General features: G+C 49.5%; 1 long non-coding RNA gene across 1 annotated transcript in view; it reads right to left on the bottom strand.

Annotated features, from left to right (window-relative positions):
- The window catches only part of LOC137345282 (uncharacterized), a 100,588-nt gene extending 96,215 nt beyond the window's left edge, over nt 1–4,373 (bottom strand). The window contains exon 1 of the long non-coding RNA XR_010968554.1: nt 4,012–4,373. This is a non-coding gene — a long non-coding RNA (uncharacterized lncRNA). The remainder of the gene's footprint in view (nt 1–4,011) is intronic.
- Between the last annotated feature and the right edge of the window lie 14,872 nt (nt 4,374–19,245).

Here is a 19,245-nt window from a genome sequence, read left to right as displayed (position 1 = left end):
TGCCCCCCGTTAATGCCCAGCCCCCACCCATCTCTACAGTGCCCCCCGTTAATGCCCAGACCCCACCCATCTCTACACTGCCCACCGTTAATGCCCAGACTCCACCCATCTCTACAGTGCCCCCCGTTAATGCCCAGCCCCCACCCATCTCTACACTGTGCACCGTTAATGCCCAGACTCCACCCATCTCTACACTGCCCACTGTTAATGCCCAGACTCCACCCATCCCTACACTGCCCCCCGTTATACCCAGACATTACCCATCTCTACACTGCCCCCCGTTAAGGCCCAGACCCGACCCAACTCTACACTGCCCTCCGTTAATGCCCAGACCCTACCCATCTCTACACTACCCCCTAATACGCAGACCCTAACCATCTCTACACAAATCCATGTTAATTCCCAGACCCCATCCATCTCCACACTACACCGTCAATGCCCAGACCCCACCCATCTCTGCACTGCCCCCCGTTAATACCCGGATCCGACCCATCTCTGCACTGCCCCCCGTTAATGCCCAGACCCCACCCATCTCTACACTGCCCCCCGTTAATGCCCAGTCCCTACCCATCTCTGCACTGCCCCCTGTTAATACCCTGACCCGACCCATCTCTGCACTGCCCCCCATTAATACCCGGACCCGACCCATCTCTGCACTGCCCCCCGTTAATGCCCAGACCCCACCCATCTCTACACTGCCCCCCGTTAATGCCCAGTCCCTACCCATCTCTGCACTGCCCCCTGTTAATACCCAGACCCGATCCATCTCTGTACTGCCCCCCGTTTATACCCAGGCACGACCCATCTCTGCACTGCCCCCTGTTAATACCCAGACCCGATCCATCTCTGTACTGCCCCCCGTTTATACCCAGGCCCGACCCATCTCTGCACTGCCCCCCGTTAATGCCCAGACCCGACCCATCTCTGCACTGCCCCCTGTTAATACCCAGACCCGACCCATCTCTGCACTGCCCCCCGTTTATACCCAGGCCCGACCTATCTCTGCACTGCCCCCCGTTTATACCCAGGCCCGACCCATCTCTGCACTGCCCCCCGTTAATGCCCAGACCCGACCCATCTCTGCACTGCCCCCCGTTTATACCCAGGCCCGACCCATCTCTGCACTGCCCCCCGTTAATGCCCAGACCCGACCCATCTCTACACTGCCCCCCGTTAACGCCCAGACCCCACCCTTCTCTACACTGCCTCCCGTTAATGCCCAGACCCTACCCATCTCTGCACTGCCCCCCGTTAATACCGAGACCCCACCCTTCTCTACACTGCCTCCCGTTAATACCCAGACCCGACCCATCTCTGCACTGCCCCCCGTTATTGCCCAGACCCGACACATCTCTGAACTGCATCCCGTAAATGCCAAGACCCGACCCATCTCTGCACTGCCCCCCGTTAATGCCCAGACCCGACCCATCTCTGAACTGCATCCAGTTAATGCCCAGACCCGGCCCATCTCTGCACTGCCCCCCGTTAATGCCCAGACCCGACCCATCTCTGAACTGCATCCAGTTAATGCCCAGACCCGGCCCATCTCTGAACTGCCCCCCGTTAATGCCCAGATGCTAAACATCTCTACACTGCCCCCCATTAATACCCAGACCCGACCCATCTCTGCACTGCCCCCCGTTAATGTCCAGACCCCACCCATTTCTACACTGCTCCCCGTTAATTCCCGGACCCCACCCATCCCTCCACTGCCCCCCGTTAATGCCCAGACCCTACCCATCTGTGCACTGCACCCCATTAATGCCCAGACCCTAAACATCTCTGCACCGCCCCCCGTTAATACCCAGACCCGACCCATCTCTGCACTGCCCCCCGTTAAGACCCGGACCCGACCCATCTCTGCACTGCCCACCGTTAAGACCCGGACCCGATGCATCTCTGCACTGCCCCCCGTTAATGCCCAGTCCCGACCCATCTCTGCACTGCCCCCGGTTAATGCCCTGACCCGACCCATCTCTGCACTGCCCCCCGTTAATGCCCTGACCCGACCCATCTCTGCACTGCCCCCCGTTAATGCCCAGACCCGACCCATCTCTGCCCTGCCCCCGGTTAATGCCCAGACCCGACCCATCTCTGCACTGCCCCCCGGTTAATGCCCTGACCCGACCCATCTCTGCACTGCCCCCCGTTAATGCCCGGACCACACCCTATTCAACACTGCCCCCCGTTAATGCCCAGACCCTACCCATCTGTGCACTGCCCCCAGTTAATGCCCAGACCCGACCCATCTCTGCACTGCCACCCGTTAATGCCCAGATCCGACCCATCTCTGCCCTGCCCCCGGTTAATGCCCTGACCCGTCCCATCTCTGCACTGCCCCCCGTTAATGCCCAGACCCGACCCATCTCTGCACTGCCCCCAGTTAATGCCCTGACCCCACCCATCCCTCCACTGCCCCCCATTAATGCCCGGACCCCACCCTATTCAACACTGCCCCCCGTTAATGCCCAGACCCTACCCATCTGTGCACTGCCCCCCATTAATGCCCAGACCCGACCCATCTCTGCACTGCCCCCCGTTAATGCCCGGACCCCACCCTATTCAACACTGCCCCCCGTTAATGCCCAGACCCTACCCATCTCTGCACTGCCCCCCGTTAATGCCCGGACCCCACCCATCCCTCCACTGCCCCCCATTAATGCCCAGACTCTACCCATGTCTGCACTGCCCCCTGTTAATAGCCAGACCCGATCCATCTCTGTCCTGCCCCCCGTTTATACCCAGGCCCAACCCATCTCTACACTGCCCCCATTAATGCCCAGACCCCACCCATCTCTAAACTGCCCCCCGTTAATGCCCAAACCCTACCCATCTCTGCACTGCCCCCCGTTAATACCCGGACCCGACCCATCTCTGCACTACACCCCGTTAATACCCAGCACCTACCCATCTCGACACTATCCCGTTAATACCCAGGCCCTATCCATCTCTGCACTACACCCGGTTAATACCCAGACCCTGTCCATCTCAACATTAATCCATGTTAATTCCCAGACTGTATCCCTCTCTGCACTACCCCCTTTTAATACCCGGAGCCTATTCATCTCTCCACTACCCCTTGTTAATTCCCAGACCCTATGCTACTCTACACTACCCCCCTTGTTAATATCCACAAACTATACATTTCTACAATACCCCGGCTGTCTTGAGTGAGAGATCCAAAAGAGACACCTTCAAAATCCGAATTGGGGTCAAGCAAAGCTGTGTGATGGAGCCCAATCTATTCCCAATCTGCCTGACAGTGACTATTCACCTCACAGAATCACAGAAGTACAGAATTATTACAGTGCATAAGGCGGTACAATGGTTAGCACCGCAGCCTCACAGCTCCAGGGACCCGGGTTCGATTCTAGGTACTGCCTGTGCGGAGTTTGCAAGTTCTCCCTGTGTCTGCGTGGGTTTTCGCTGGGTGTTCCGGTTTCCTCCCACAGCCAAAAGACTTGCAGGTGATAGGTAAATTGGCTGTTGTAAATTGCCCCCCGTGTAGGGAGGTGATAGGGAATATGGGATTACTGTAGGGTTAGTATAAATGGGGGTTGTTGGTCAGCACAGACTCGGTGGACCGAAGGGCCTGTTTCAGTGCTGTATCTGTTAAAAAAAAAATAAGGAGGCCATTCGGCCCGTCATATCCGCTCCAGATTTCCGAAAGTGCAATTCACCACATCAAAGTTCACCTGCCCGCTGGGGCGAGTATTAAATACTATCTAGCTGGAAAGCTCTTTAACCTCGGTTGCCTTTGTGTCAAAACTAAACCGACCACCACAGATATCGAGGAGCTACAGTTTGTGGATGACTGCAGTGTCATTGCCCACTCTGCACCCGATTTGCTCACCACTGTCGATCTCTTTGATTGAGCTTCCAAGAAACTCGGCCTGTTCTTCAATGTTGTCCAAACAAAACTCGTATTAACCCACACCAGGACAGTCAAATATTTCACCTCCCATATATGTTGAAGGTGAGTCTTTGGAATATGTTGAGCATTTCCCATACCTTGGCAGTTACCTCTCTCAGAAGGCCACCATTGATGAGGAGAACCAAGACCAGATCAGCTGCACTCCGAGGTGGGCTTTGGAGTGTCGTTGGTGCGTTGTCTTTGTCCTCACCTGGAACGCTGGCATTGAGGGTTGTGAGAACAGGACCTGGCGTGGGAGATTTTCAGCCATGCAGACACAGTGCCCACGCCATCGGAGTTGAATTTGCCGGAGTATTGCCTGAATGCCTGAGGATGCGGCTTCAAGAAGGAGATGAATGTTTGTTCGCCAGTCCTCCCACTGAATCCGGAGGATGTGCTGGAGGCATTCCGAATGGAACTTCTCTAGTGCTCTTATGTGTCACTGAAAGACAGTCCAGGTCTCACTGCAGTACAGGAGTGTGGTGACAACAATTGTCCTGTACACTAGGACTTTTGTTGATTTGTGGTGAAGCACTTGCTGTCGTTGACCTTTATGACTGGGAGGAGCTTGTTAGCAATTGCTGAGAATGGTGACAACCTGCCCAGCAAGCTGCAGCAATCTCCGAGAACCAGCAGCAGCAGAGAAGGGAAAAAAGGAGAAAATTCTTCACTCCGGATCCCACTACCTTGTTAGATGTCCTGTCCCATCTGCCCAAAGATCCGGGGGTTACAATTTGGCCTGAAGACCCATGACAGAAAATCACAATGAGGAGTAGACATCATTCTCGAGGGACAGCTGACGAACCCCTGTTAATACCCAGACCCCATCCAAATCTACATAACCCTCTGTTAATACCCAGACCCCATCCAAATCTACATAACCCTCTGTTAATACCCAGACCCTATCCAAATCTACATAACCCTCTGTTAATACCCAGACCCCATCCAAATCTACATAACCCTCTGTTAATACCCAGACCCCATCCAAATCTACATAACCCTCTGTTAATACCCAGACCCTATCCAAATCTACATAACCCTCTGTTAATACCCAGACCCTATCCAAATCTACATAACCCTCTGTTAATACCCAGACCCCATCCAAATCTACATAACCCTCTGTTAATACCCAGACCCTATCCACATCTACATAACCCTCTGTTAATACCCAGACCCTATCCACATCTACATAACCCTCTGTTAATACCCAGACCCTATCCACATCTACATAACCCTCTGTTGATACCCAGACCCTATCCACATCTACATAACCCTCTGTTGATACCCAGACCCCATCCAAATCTACATAATCCTCTGTTAATACCCAGACCCCATCCAAATCTCCATCACCATCTGTTAATACCCAGACCCCATCCAAATCTACATAACCCTCTGTTAATACCCAGACCCCATCCAAATCTACATAACCCCCTGTTAATACCCAGACCCCATCCACATCTACATAACCCTCTGTTAATACCCAGACCCTATCCACATCTACATAACCCTCTGTTAACACCCAGACCCTATCCACATCTACATAACCCTCTGTTGATACCCAGACCCCATCCAAATCTACATAACCCTCTGTTAATACCCAGACCCCATCCAAATCTCCATCACCATCTGTTAATACCCAGACCCCATCCAAATCTACATAACCCTCTGTTAATACCCAGACCCCATCCAAATCTACATAACCCCCTGTTAATACCCAGACCCCATCCACATCTACATAACCCTCTGTTAATACCCAGACCCTATCCACATCTACATAACCCTCTGTTAACACCCAGACCCTATCCACATCTACATAACCCTCTGTTGATACCCAGACCCCATCCAAATCTACATAACCCTCTGTTAATACCCAGACCCCATCCAAATCTCCATCACCATCTGTTAATACCCAGACCCCATCCAAATCTACATAACCCTCTGTTAATACCCAGACCCCATCCAAATCTACATAACCCCCTGTTAATACCCAGACCCCATCCAAATCTACATAACCCTCTATTAATACCCAGACCCCATCCAAATCTCCATCACCATCTGTTAATACCCAGACCCCATCCAAATCTACATAACCCTCTGTTAATACCCAGACCCCATCCAAATCTACATAACCCCCTGTTAATACCCAGACCCCATCCAAATCTACATAACCCTCTGTTAATACCCAGACCCCATCCAAATCTCCATCACCATCTGTTAATACCCAGACCCCATCCAAATCTACATAACCCTCTGTTAATACCCAGACCCCATCCAAATCTACATAACCCCCTGTTAATACCCAGACCCCATCCAAATCTACATAACCCTCTGTTAATACCCAGACCCCATCCAAATCTACATAACCCTCTGTTAATACCCAGACCCTATCCAAATCTACATAACCCTCTGTTAACACCCAGATCCCATCCAGATTTGCCTAACCTCCCAGTTAGTGCCCAGACCCTATCCTCAGATGCATCTCATCTGGTCCTGGTGTTTTATCCACTTTAAGTGCCACCAGCCTATCCAATACTTGCTCTTTTATCAATTTTAAACCCCTTTCGTGTCTGACATACCTTTGGTCGGAAGGATGAGTGAGTGGCACTGTCAATGGCTGAGCGATTGAAAGGTCTGCTGTTTGGTCAGGTTGTTGAGTTTTTTCAGAAGGATATTTGGAAGGTCTGCTGGATGGGAAGTTGTTGAATGGATGAATGATTGGTTGGCCCAATGGATAGGTGAATAATGAATTATTGAACAGAGAAGATGAGTGGATGGGTGAGTGCTTGAATAAGTAGGGAATATTGGATGATTGGAAATCATTGGATGAATTGATGAGTGGGGGGGGGGGGTGGGGGGGTGATGTTGGATGGTGAGGTTTTTGAATTTATGGAGGGATGAAAGAACAGAGGGTGTGCTGGGTGGATTGAGAGTCAAATTAATAGAGTGTAGAATTGAGAAGTGGGTGGATGATTGATTTCAAGTTATTGTGTGATGGGCAGGTAAAGTTGCCTGAATAAGGGGATGACTGATTTAAGGGAGTGATGGTTGGAGGTTTGTTTATGTGTATGGAAGAATGAATGAATCGAGATCATGTTGGATAATTGGGTTCTTTAATCAATGGCATTGTCAATGAATGGATATAGAATTTAATGGATAATTGCTTGAAGTGAACTATCCTTTCCCATTCAATAATCAATCTATCCACTGAAAGTTCCATTTATCAAACTTTGCCTCCAATAATCAATACATCCAATAATTTCCAATCATCCGATGCTCACCGCAACCATATATGTGGCCATTGAACAATTCATCCATCCAATACCTTTCATTCAATAATCCATTAATCTATCCATTAGCACAACCATCCAGTCACTCAACGCCTCTCCATCCAGTACACATTCCAAATGTCCATCTATCCACAACCACCTGTTCATCCAGCCATTGAACCACCCATCCAACCCTGCAGCCATCTATTCATCCACTCAACCAGTCTCCTACCCAACAAAATCCATTGCTTCAATCAATTCTGCATTAAGCTCTCCACTTACCACCTTAAATATTCAATTCCCTCATTCAGGAGTGTGACGGAATACTCTCCACTTGCCTGGATGGGTGCAGCTCCAACAACACTCAGGAAGCTCGATACCATCCAGGACAAAGCAGCCCGCTTGATTGGCACCCAATCTACAAACATTCACTCCCTCCACCACTGTCGCACAGTGGCAGCAGTGTGTACCATCTACAAGATGCACTGCAGCAACGCACCAAGGCTCCTTAGACAGCACCTTCCAAACCCGCGACCTCTACCAACTAGAAGGACAAGGGCAACAGATGCTCGGGAACATCACCACCTGCAAGTTCCCCTCCAAGCCACACACCATCCTGACTTGGAACTATATCACCGTTCCTTCACTGTCACTGGGTCAAAATCCTGGAACTCCCTTTCTAACTGGCACTGTGGGTGTACCTACCCCACATGGACTGCAGCGGTTCAAGAAGGCAGCTCACCACCACCTTCTCAAGGGCAATTAGGGACGGGCAATAAATGCTAGCCTGGCCAGCGATGCCCACATCCCATGAAATTAATAGAACAAAAATGTGATCACATGGCTAATATTACATCGATTAGAATGGAACTAGGCAACAGCAATCCCACCCAGGTGGGCAATAGTGGTGAGGCGTTGGAGTAGGATGGTGTACTCAACTGTGTAAAGACTGTAGACAGGTCAAGAAGGACGAGGTGGGAAAGTTTACTGCAGCTGGATGTCAATTGAGACTTTGATAAGAGCCATTTTGTTGCTGTGGCAGGAACAGAATCATGACTGGACGGATTCAAACATGGAGTTCTGGGAAAGATGGGAACGGATTTGGGAGGCAACGGGTTCTGATGAAAGGTCATCGACCTGAAATGTTGGCTCTGTTTCTCTCTCCACAGACACTGCCTGACCTGTTGCACGTTTCCAGCATTTTCGGTTTTTACAATGCATTTGAGGACTTTGGAGAGGAAAGAGGGATTGGACAGGAGATGAGGTTTGCAAGGACGGTGGGGCAAGGATTGTTTTTATTTTGAGGAGAGAGGTGCTGGTGGCAGATTTGAAGGAGGGAGAAAGAGAGAGAGAGACTGTAATTGAAGACAGAGAAAGTTAATGCGATCAGCTAAAATGGGAATCAGGAGGGGACGTTGGGCTATCAGCAGTTCAGTGGGAATAGGGTCGAGGGAGCAAGAGGTGGGTCTCATGAGCAAGCTGAGATCTGAGAGGACATGAGGAGAGACAGGATAGAAACTGGAGAACAATGAGAATTCAGGGTTAGGGGGAGGGGGGGGGGGGAGCTTTAGAGGACGTTTGGCCTGGTGCACTATGGGAAGTGACAGAGGCAGCTGATTGGATGGTTTCTAGCTTAGTGATAAAGATGTCCATGAGCTCCAGCGAGGGTCCCTATGCCGCCAACCTCCACCGCTGGGACCTCAGGACGAACCCGTTATCCGCTTGTGGGGAGACACAAACAATGCTGCACATTACCGAGGAATGTCCCCTCTACAAAGTGGCGAAATAATCAGCTGAAATTCAGCAAACGCTTGGCTCTGGAGATACGCATTTGTTAAATAAATAAATAATGAGCTCCTCAGCTCCATGAGTTTATTGTTAGGGGTGAGGGTGGAGGGGAGAGGGTTTTAAGAAGATGGCTTGCAACAGAGAAGCAAAGCCAGATTGATCCCGGAATAGTGAGCAGTTTTAGCGGATGACAGCAGGACCCAAAATTGCTTCAAGTGGTCCAGCGAGAGCTGGCACAGACTGGTTAAACCAGTCTTCCGCCACATACCATTCAATTCTGCGTCCCTTGGACTTAATGGAGCGGAGGTGAGGCCCGTACTGGGCGAACAGCCAGGGTGAGGTTGATAGAGGTGTTCAAAATCGTGAGAGGTCCGGCGAGAGTAGATAGGGACAAACTGTTCCCACTCGTGAAAGGATCGAGAACGAGAGGGCACAGATTTAAAGAGTTTGGTAAGAGAAGCAGAAGCGACATGAGGAAAAACCTTTTCACGCAGTCTGGAATGAGCTGCCTGAGAACGTGGTGGAGACAGATTCAATTGAAGCATTCAAAAGGGAATTAGACAATTGTATGAAAAGGAAGAAAGCGCATGGATACGGGGAGAAAGCGGGGGAATGGCATTAAGCGAATTGCTCTTTCGGAGAGCCAGTACTGACACGATTGTCTGAATGGTGATGTAACAGTTCTGTGATTCTGTGAGAGAGAGAGTGATGGTTTTACTGGAGGCTAGGGCATCAAAGTTGGAGGTGAGGGTGTGGTTGAGCAAAACAATAGCTGCAGAATTGTTGTGGTAAATGGAGGGCCAAAGGCATATCCTTGTATTCCTTTCTCCCTCTGTACTTAAAGTGGATAAGACACCAGGACCAGATGAAATGCATCCAAGGATACTGAGAGAAGTGAGGGTGCAAATCGCAGAGGCACTGGCCATAATTCTTTGGGCTTACTTAGACTCGAGGGTGGTGCCAGAGGACTGGAGAATTCCAAACGTTACACCCTTGTTCAAAAAAGGGTGTAAAGATAAACCTAGAACTACAGATCAGTCAGTTTGACTTCAGTGGTGGGAAAGCTTCTAGAAAAAACAATTTGGGACAAAATCAATAGTCACATGCACAAACGCCAGTTAATTAAGGAAAGCCAGCATGGATTTCCGAAGGGAAAATCATGTTTAACTAACTTGCTGGAGTTTTGTGAGGAGGCAACAGAGAGAGTTGATGAGGGCAATGCTGTTGATGTGGTGTACATGGACTTTCAAAAGGTGTTTGAGACAGTGCCACACTACAGACTTGTGAGCAAACTTGGAGCTCATGGAATAAAAGGGACGGTAGCAACATGGGTACGGAATTGGCTGAGTGACAGGAAACAAAGAGTAGTGGTGAATGGATGTTTTTCGGGCTGGAGGAAGGTTTGTAGTGGAGTTCCCCAGGGATCAGTGTTGGGACCCTTGCTTTTCCTAATATAATGACCTAGACCTTGGTGTACGGGGCGCAATTTCAAAGTTTGCAGATGATACGAAACTTGGAAGCATTGTGAACTGTGAGGAGGATAGTGTAGAACTCCAAAAGGACAGAGACAAGTTGGTGGAATGGGCAGACAGGTGGCAGATGAAGTTCAATGCAGAGAAATGTGAAGTGATTCATTTTGGTTGGAAGAACATGGAGACACAATATAGAATGAAGGGTACAATTCTATAGGGGGTGCAGGAGCAGAGGGATCTGGGTGTATATGTGCATAAGTCATTGAAGGTGGCAGGGCAGGTTGAGAGCAGTTAATAAAGCATACAGTATCCTGGGCTTTATTAATAGGGACATAGAGTACAAGAGCAAGGAAGTTATGTTGAACTTGTATGAGACACTAGTTTGGCCTCGGCTGGAGTATTGCGTCCAGTTCTGGGTGCTGCTCTTTAGGAAAGATGTGAAGGTATTGGAGAGAGTACAGAAAATATTCATGAGAATGGTTCCAGGGATGAGGAATTTCAGTTCTGAAGATAGATTGGAGAAGTTAGGACTGTTTTCCTTGGAGAAGAGAAGGCTGAGAGGTGATTTGATAGAGGTATTCACAATCCTGAGGGGTCTGGACAGAGTAGATAGAGAGAAACTGTTCCCACTCACGAAAGAATCGAGAATGAGAGGGCACAGATTTAAAGTATTCGGTAAGAGAAGCAGAAGTGAGATGAGGAGAAACTTTTTCCCGCAGCGAGTGGTTAAGGTCTGGAATGAGCTGCCTGAGAACGTGGTGGAGGCAGGTTCAAATGAAGCATTCAAAAAATGAATTAGGCTGTGATATGAAAAAGGAAGAAAGTGCAGGGTTACAGGGAGAAGGTAGGGGAATGGGACTGTGTGAATTGCCCATTCAGAGAGCCGGTGGGGTCACGACGGGCCGAATGGCCTCCTTCTGTGCTGTAACAATTCTGTGATTCTCTGAGAGAGAGCAGTGGTTTTAATGTGGACTAGTGCATCAAAGTTGGAGGTGAGGCTGTGGTCGAGCAAATCAGTAGCTGCAGAAATGTCGTGGTAAATGGAGGGCGAAAGGCCCAAAGAATTTTGAAAATGCAGTTGTAAGTGAATTGGGGATAGTTTTATTCCAGGTGCCTTTCAGCATATCCTTGTATTCTTGTCTCCCTCATGTACTTAGCTTGCCTCTTCTTAAATCCAGCTATGCTATCCACCTCAACCACTCCGTGTGGTAGCGAGTTCCACAATCTAATCACTTCATCAGTTAAAGAAGCTTTTCCTGAATTCCTTATTAGATTTAGCAGTGACTATCATATGTCGGTCAACAGGAGTATTGCATCCAATTCTGGGCACCATGCTTTCGGAAAGCTGTGAGAGATTTAGACAAGGTGCAGAAAAGATTTATGACAATGGCACCAGGGATGAGGAACTTCAGTTGCCTGAATAGATTGGTGAAGCATGGGTCTACATCCTTCGAGAAAAGAGGGTTGAGAGGAGATTCGATCGAGGTGCTCAATACCGTGAGGGGTCGAGAGAGGGTAGCAAGGGAGAAACTGTTCCCGTTGGCCTGAGAGTCGACAAGGAACCAACTGGAGGAAACATTTTGTTATGCAGCGGGTGTTTAGGATCAGGAAGGCACTGGCTGAGATTGCTGTGGAGGCAGATTCAATCGAGGCCTTCAAAAGAGAATTGGATAAGCTGCTGAAGGGACAAAAGTTGCAGGGGTACGGACGGGGAAAGGGTGGACGACTGGGGCTAGCTAAATCACTCAACAGGGAGTCAGCAGGGACCCAACCAGCCAAGTGGCCCAACCAGCCATTCTATGCCTTCCTCTAGGCTTAGGATTTGCTCAATATTTCAGTGCCATTTAGCTGAGTGGATAAGTTCTGGCAGTTATCTGGTTAACGCTCTCTCTTTGCCTGCACTGAGCCTCCCCGATGGTGTAATCAGCGTTAGGTAATCGCCTGAGTGAGACGTGGCAAGCCTTCAGGGCTCCAGTCCGGGCCGACTCGGAGAAACAGGAGCCAATCAGCACTCAGCTCCGCGCGGACTGGGAACTGATTGATTGGGCCCAGTGGGAAAGCAAGCGAGAGGCAAACATGTTGACTTGCAAAAGTTTGAGAAAAGAGAGCAGATGTGCCCTCTCAAACTTTCTATTTCAAATACAGATATTAAAACCTTTAGCTTTTTATGTACTGATAACTGTAGAATGTGCTTCCACTGTAATAGGGCTCAGTTCTAGGTGGTCAGTAATACAGTGATCAAGGAATGACAGCTCCTTGTCTGTTAACATTGGGTTTTACAGTCTTAAAGTTTCAAGTCCGGTTACTGTAAACAAGAGGCCTTGTTTAAAAGGCATTCACAATGTCTGATTTGTAAGGGTGATCTGTCGCTTTAAAATATGCATTAAGCTTCCTTTGAAATGGCCCATTCAACACTGCCAGGGTAGGTAGAGCATGGGGGAGAACATAAGAACATAAGAAATAAGAGCAGAAGTGGACGACATGACCTTCCAGCCTGCTCTACCATTCACTAAGATCAGGCCTGATCTTCTATGACAAATTCATTTCCCCCCCACCGCCTTGTCTCTTGTTTCCCTTTTTGTCCACTAAGTTAGAAACAGAGTAGGGCTGCCTCTACACTGTCCTTTCAAAGGTGCCCAGGACAGGCCGAGCATTAGTTAGATGTAAACATCCCTCATTAAAACCGCCTAACTTTTCTTCAGTCTCTCCCCATAACTCAGTATGAATCTCAAAGTAATCTCACTGTCCCCAACACTCTCCATAGCCCTGTACTAATGCTAAACTAATACTGCTGCTCCACTCTCCCCCCATATCCCTGTATCAATCCCAAATTAATCCCACTGCCCCACTCTCTCCTCATAGCCCTGGATCAATCCCAACCTAATCCCACTACCCTGCTCTCTCCCCATAGCCCTGCAACAATCCCAAACTAATCTCACTGCCCCACTCTCTCCCCATAGCCCTGTACCGAAAACCAAACTAATCCCACTGCCCCACTCTCTCCCCATAGCCCTGTACCGAAAACCAAACTAATCCCACTGCCCCAGTCTTCCCATGGCCCTGTATCAATCCCACACTAATTCCACTGCCCCGCTCTCTCCCCATATCCCTGTATCAATCCCACACTAATCCCACTGCCCTGCTCTCATCCCATAGCTTTATATCAATCCCAAACTAATCCCACTGCCCCACTCTCTCCCCATAGCCTTATATCAATCCCAAACTGATCCCACTGCCACCCTGCAAAGCCCTGTATCAATCCCAAACTAATGCTACTGCCCCGCTCTCTCCCCATAGCCCTGTACCAATCCCAAACTAACGCCACTGCCCCACTCTCTCCCCATAGCCCTGTACCAATCCCAAACTAACGCCACTGCCCCACTCTCTCCCCATAGCCCTGTACCAATCCCAAACTAATCCCACTGCCCCGCTCTCTTCCCATAGCCCTGTATCAATCCCAAACTAATCCCACTGCCCTGCTCTCTCCCCATAGCTCTGTATCAATCCCAAACTAACGCCACTGCCCCACTCTCTCCCCATAGCCCTGTACCAATCCCAAACTAATCCCACTGCCCCGCTCTCCTCCCATAGCCCTGTATCAATCCCAAACTAATCCCACTGGCCCGTTCTCTTCCCATATCCCTGTATCAATCCCAAACTAATCCCACTGCCCCGCTCTCTTCCCATATCCCTGTATCAATCCCAAACTAATCCCACTGGCCCGTTCTCTTCCCATATCCCTGTATCAATCCCAAACTAATCCCACTGTCCCGCTCTCTTCCCATATCCCTGTATCAATCCCAAACTAATCCCACTGCCCACCCCGCATAGCTCTGTATCAATCCCAAACTAATCCCACTGCCTCAATCTCTCCCCATAGCCTTATATCAACCCCAAACTAATCCCAATGCCACCCCGCATAGCCCTGTACCAATCCCAAACTAATGCCACTGCCCCGCTCTCTTCCCATAGCACTGTATCAATCCCAAACTAATCCCACTGCTCCGCTCTCTCCCCATAGCCTTGTATCAATACCAAACTGATCCTACTGCCCTAGTCTTCCCACATAGCCCTATATTAATCTCAAACTAATCCAACATTCCCACTCTTTCCACAGAGCCCTGTATCCATCCCAAACTAATCCCACTGCCCCACTCTCTCCCCATAGCCCTGTATCAATCACAAACTAATCCCACATTCCCACTCTTTCCACATAGCCCTGTATCAATCCCAAACTAATCCCACTGTCCTAGTCTTCCCACATAGCCCTGTATCAATCTCAAACTAATCCCACATTCCCACTCTTTCCACATAGCCCTGTATCAATCCCAAACTAATACCACTGCCCTGCTCTCTTCCCATAGCCCTGTATCAATCCCAAACGAATCCCACTGCCCTGCTGCCTCCCCATAGCTCTGTATCAATCCCAAACTAATCCCACTGCCCTACTCTCTTCCCAAAGCCCTGTATCAATCCCACACTAATACCACTGCCCTACTCTCTTCCCATAGCCCTGTATCAATCCCAAACTAATCCCACTGCCCTACTCTCTTCCCATAGCCCTGTATCAATCCCACACTAATACCACTGCCCTACTCTCTTCCCATAGCCCTGTATCAATCCCAAACTAATCCCACTGCCCTACTCTCTTCCCATAGCCCTGTATCAATCCCAAACTAATCCCACTGCCCTACTCTCTTCCCATAGCCCTGAATCAATCCCAAACTAATCCCACTGCCCTACTCTCTTCCCATAGCCCTGTATCAATCCCAAACTAATCCCACTGCCCTACTCTCTTCCCATAGCCCTGAATCAATCCCAAACTAATCCCACTGCCCTACTCTCTTACCATAGCCCTGTATCAATCCCAAACTAATCCCACTGCCCTGCTCTCTTCCCATAGCCCTGAATCAATCCCAAACTAATCCCACTGCCCTACTCTCTCCTCATAGCCCTGTATCAATCCCAAACTAATCCCACTGCCCTACCCTCTTCCCATAGCCTTGAATCTATCCCATACTAATCCCACTGCCCTACCCTCTTCCCATAGCCCTGTATCAACCCCAAACTAATTCCACTGCTCTACTCTCTTCCCATAGCCCTGTATCAATCCCAAACTAATCCCACTGCCCTACTCTCTTCCCATAGCCCTGTATCAACCCCAAACTAATCCCACTGCCCTACTCTCTTCCCATAGCCCTGTATCAACCCCAAACTAATCCCACTGCCCTACTCTCTTCCCATAGCCCTGAATCAACCCCAAACTAATCCCACTGCCCTACTCTCTTCCCATAGCCCTGAATCAATCCCAAACTAATCCCACTGCCCTACCCTCTTCCCATAGCCCTGAATCAATCCCAAACTAATCCCACTGCCCTACTCTCTTCCCATAAACCTGTATCAACCCCAAACTAATCCCACTGCCCTACTCTCTTCCCATAGCCCTGTATCAACCCCAAACTAATCCCACTGCCCTACCCTCTTCCCATAGCCCTGAATCAATCCCAAACTGATCCCACTGCCCTACTCTCTTCCCATAAACCTGTATCAACCCCAAACTAATCCCACTGCCCTACTCTCTTCCCATAGCCCTGAATCAACCCCAAACTAATCCCACTGCCCTACCCTCTTCCCATAGCCCTGTACCAATCCCAAACTAATTCCACTGCCCTACTCTCTTCCCATAAACCTGTATCAACCCCAAACTAATCCCACTGCCCTACTCTCTTCCCATAAACCTGTATCAACCCCAAACTAATCCCACTGCCCTTCTCTCTTCCCATAGCCCTGTATCAACCCCAAACTAATTCCACTGCCCCACCCTCTTCCCATAGCCCTGTACCAATCCCAAACTGATCCCACTGCCCTACTCTCTTCCCATAAACCTGTATCAACCCCAAACTAATTCCACTGCCCCACCCTCTTCCCATAGCCCTGTATCAACCCCAAACTAATTCCACTGCCCCACCCTCTTCCCATAGCCCTGTACCAATCCCAAACTAATTCCACTGCCCTACTCTCTTCCCATAAACCTGTATCAACCCCAAACTAATCCCACTGCCCTACTCTCTTCCCATAAACCTGTATCAACCCCAAACTAATCCCACTGCCCTACTCTCTTCCCATAAACCTGTATCAACCCCAAACTAATCCCACTGCCCTGCTCTCTCCCCATTACCCTGTGATCTTATTGAAATATATAAGATCCTGGGGGGGGGCTTGACAGGGTAGATGCTGAGAGGATGTTTCCCTTCATGGGGGTTTCTAGAACTAGGAGGCACAGTTTCAGAATTATTCGTCTCCCATTTAAGATGGAATGAGGAGGAATTTCTTCTCTCAGAGGATCAGCAATCTTTGGAATTCTCTACCCCAGTGAGCAGTGGAGGCTATATATTCGATGCTGAGCTACAGACGTTTGATCGACAAAGGAGTCAAGGGTCATGGAGAGCTTGGGTTGCGATTAAAGTGGAGTTGCGGCCGTGATCAGACCAGCCATCGTCTTATTGAAGGCACAGCAGGATCGAGGGGCCAAATGGCCTTCCACCTTCTCCTCCTTCTTATGTTCTTATGTTAACATGATCACACACATTGACGCCAATGATTTCACAGTCACGGAGCCTCGCTGACTCACACGCACACAACTTTACACACTCGTCCTCTCACTATTTCTCTCACACTTTCTCGCTCTCTCCCACATTCTCACTCTCGCTCTTATGCACACATGCTCCAGTAGAGGTCGCTGGTCCTCGCACGGATATTCCCTCCATTGCTGCAGGTGGGGGGGGGGGGGGTGGGGAATGAGGTTAATTAGATGAAACAGGTTGTGCGTGTGTTGATTGTGTACGCACTGCCAAGATGCCTCCAATGCTGCATATCCAGTTACTGTTTTTCTTCGAGTTAGTAATTACCTCTCAGCACCTGGCGTGTTTACTGCTCAAGGATTAAGACAGAGAACAGATTGCCAGCGTCAGGAAATCTGACACCATTGTCACCTCAGAGACACGACGACCAGAAGCCTGAGTTGGAACACGATCAAAATATTCCTGTTCCTAGCCGTTAAGAATAGCTGGCAATCTGCACTGTGTCCTCTGACATCTCATCGCCTGGGGTACAGCGATCGGAAGAAAGCCCCTGGATGGCGACTTCCATTGAGATCAAAAAAGTAAGAAATAGGAGCAGGATTGACCATCCCGGCCTCGGTCATGGCTGATCTGGGACCTAACTCCATGGGCGGATCTTGTGCTCGGCCTGCTGTCAGATTCTGAGATGGTCGGGGGAGAGCGGGGCGGCGGGGGTGGGGGGTGGGGGGGCGGTGGTTTAGCCGGAGAATCAGAGCGGCAGTGGACGCCGTGGAATCCGATGCCGTGATTGCCGGTTCCGATCTTCCCGGGAGGGGACGGGGAAACTCCGTGGTGGCCCCTCCGCCGCTCCGCGACGGGGCCCCGAGTTAGAAGATTTAAAATACCTCCCTGCATAAACTTCAATGTCATCCTCCCCGATCTTCCCATCTGTTCCCGACCCTCAGCGCAGCGTGCGGCACTCAGGGGCTGTCATTTTCCCACCCACCAGAAGCTGGCGCCACCGAGGAGGGGAAGGGAAGGGATTGCCTGCATTCTGTGTAGAGATGGGAGGCGGGGAGGGGCCAACTCTACATTCTGTGTATTGTCATGCTCAGTCCCCGCCTGCCAAGAATGCGGCACATTAATTTTGCCATAAACTTTGATTTTAAACTGTTACTGGAGTGAAGAAAGGACTTGTTAAACTGATCAGCCGTGGCTGGAAAAGTCATTTGCATATTAACCGACGGCGATTGGAAGGACAAATACCATTCCCTGACACATTCAGCCCACATTGGACCTTAACCACAAGGTATTGTGTCAGAGGAGCATTCCAGAGACTGCTAAGGTGATACAATCCAGGACATGGTCCGATCAGTTGGTCACATAACTAACCTGCTTGGGAACCTGGGTTTTTCTGAATTGTACAAACAGTTTGAACTGAGAGTGTCTGTTTGCTCCTGGACTGAGAAAATCTCTCCTGTCTGCTCCCATGCCTTTCTCACAAGCCTCTGAATACACTGAAGACACATGAACCCCAATAGAGAAAAGTCTGCTAAAGCGAACAAGGTTTAAGAAGAATACAGGGCCCCAATGAAAAGCAAGATCTACCTACAATCAAGGATTCTGCAGTGAGCTCGAAGAACTACAATAAAACTCTTCAGAGGTTGCCTCAAACTTTTCCGCTTTATTTTTCTTCTCTTTTCTGTCTCTATTTGCATGTGTGTATCACATATGCATGCTAGCGTGGGCACATCGTGTATCCGTAGGCATTAACCGAATTAGAGTTTAAGTTTAATAAATTCCAACTTTTCTTCTTTAAACCGAAGAAAACCTGTTTGTGCTGTTTATTTTCCTTAGAATTGGAAAGCGGTGAACAAGACTTCACCAAGGCGGAGCGAAAACACGGTGTGTTTAAAATTATACCCTGTTACGGTGAGACCAGGTGAAGGTTGAGAGGAACCCCTTAGATACCTTTCTCACCTGATGGTAACAGTATAGATGGAGGGGGAAAGGGATCAACTCTGCATTCCGTGTATAGATGGACAGGGGAAGGGATCAACTCTGCATTCCGTGTATAGATGAATGGGGGAAGGGATCAACTCTGCATTCTGTGTTTAGATGGACAGGGGAAGGGATCAACTCTGCATTCTGTGAATAGATGGACAGGGGAAGGGGTCAACTCTGCATTCCGTGTATAGATGGACGGGGGAAGGGGTCAACTCTGCATTCCGTGTATAGATGGAGGG

Source organism: Heterodontus francisci, chromosome 28 (genome assembly GCF_036365525.1).
Source record: "Heterodontus francisci isolate sHetFra1 chromosome 28, sHetFra1.hap1, whole genome shotgun sequence".
Taxonomy (NCBI): Eukaryota; Metazoa; Chordata; class Chondrichthyes; order Heterodontiformes; family Heterodontidae; genus Heterodontus; species Heterodontus francisci.
Note: the sequence above shows the minus strand (reverse complement) of the source record. Positions and strands in the feature narration are given on the sequence as shown.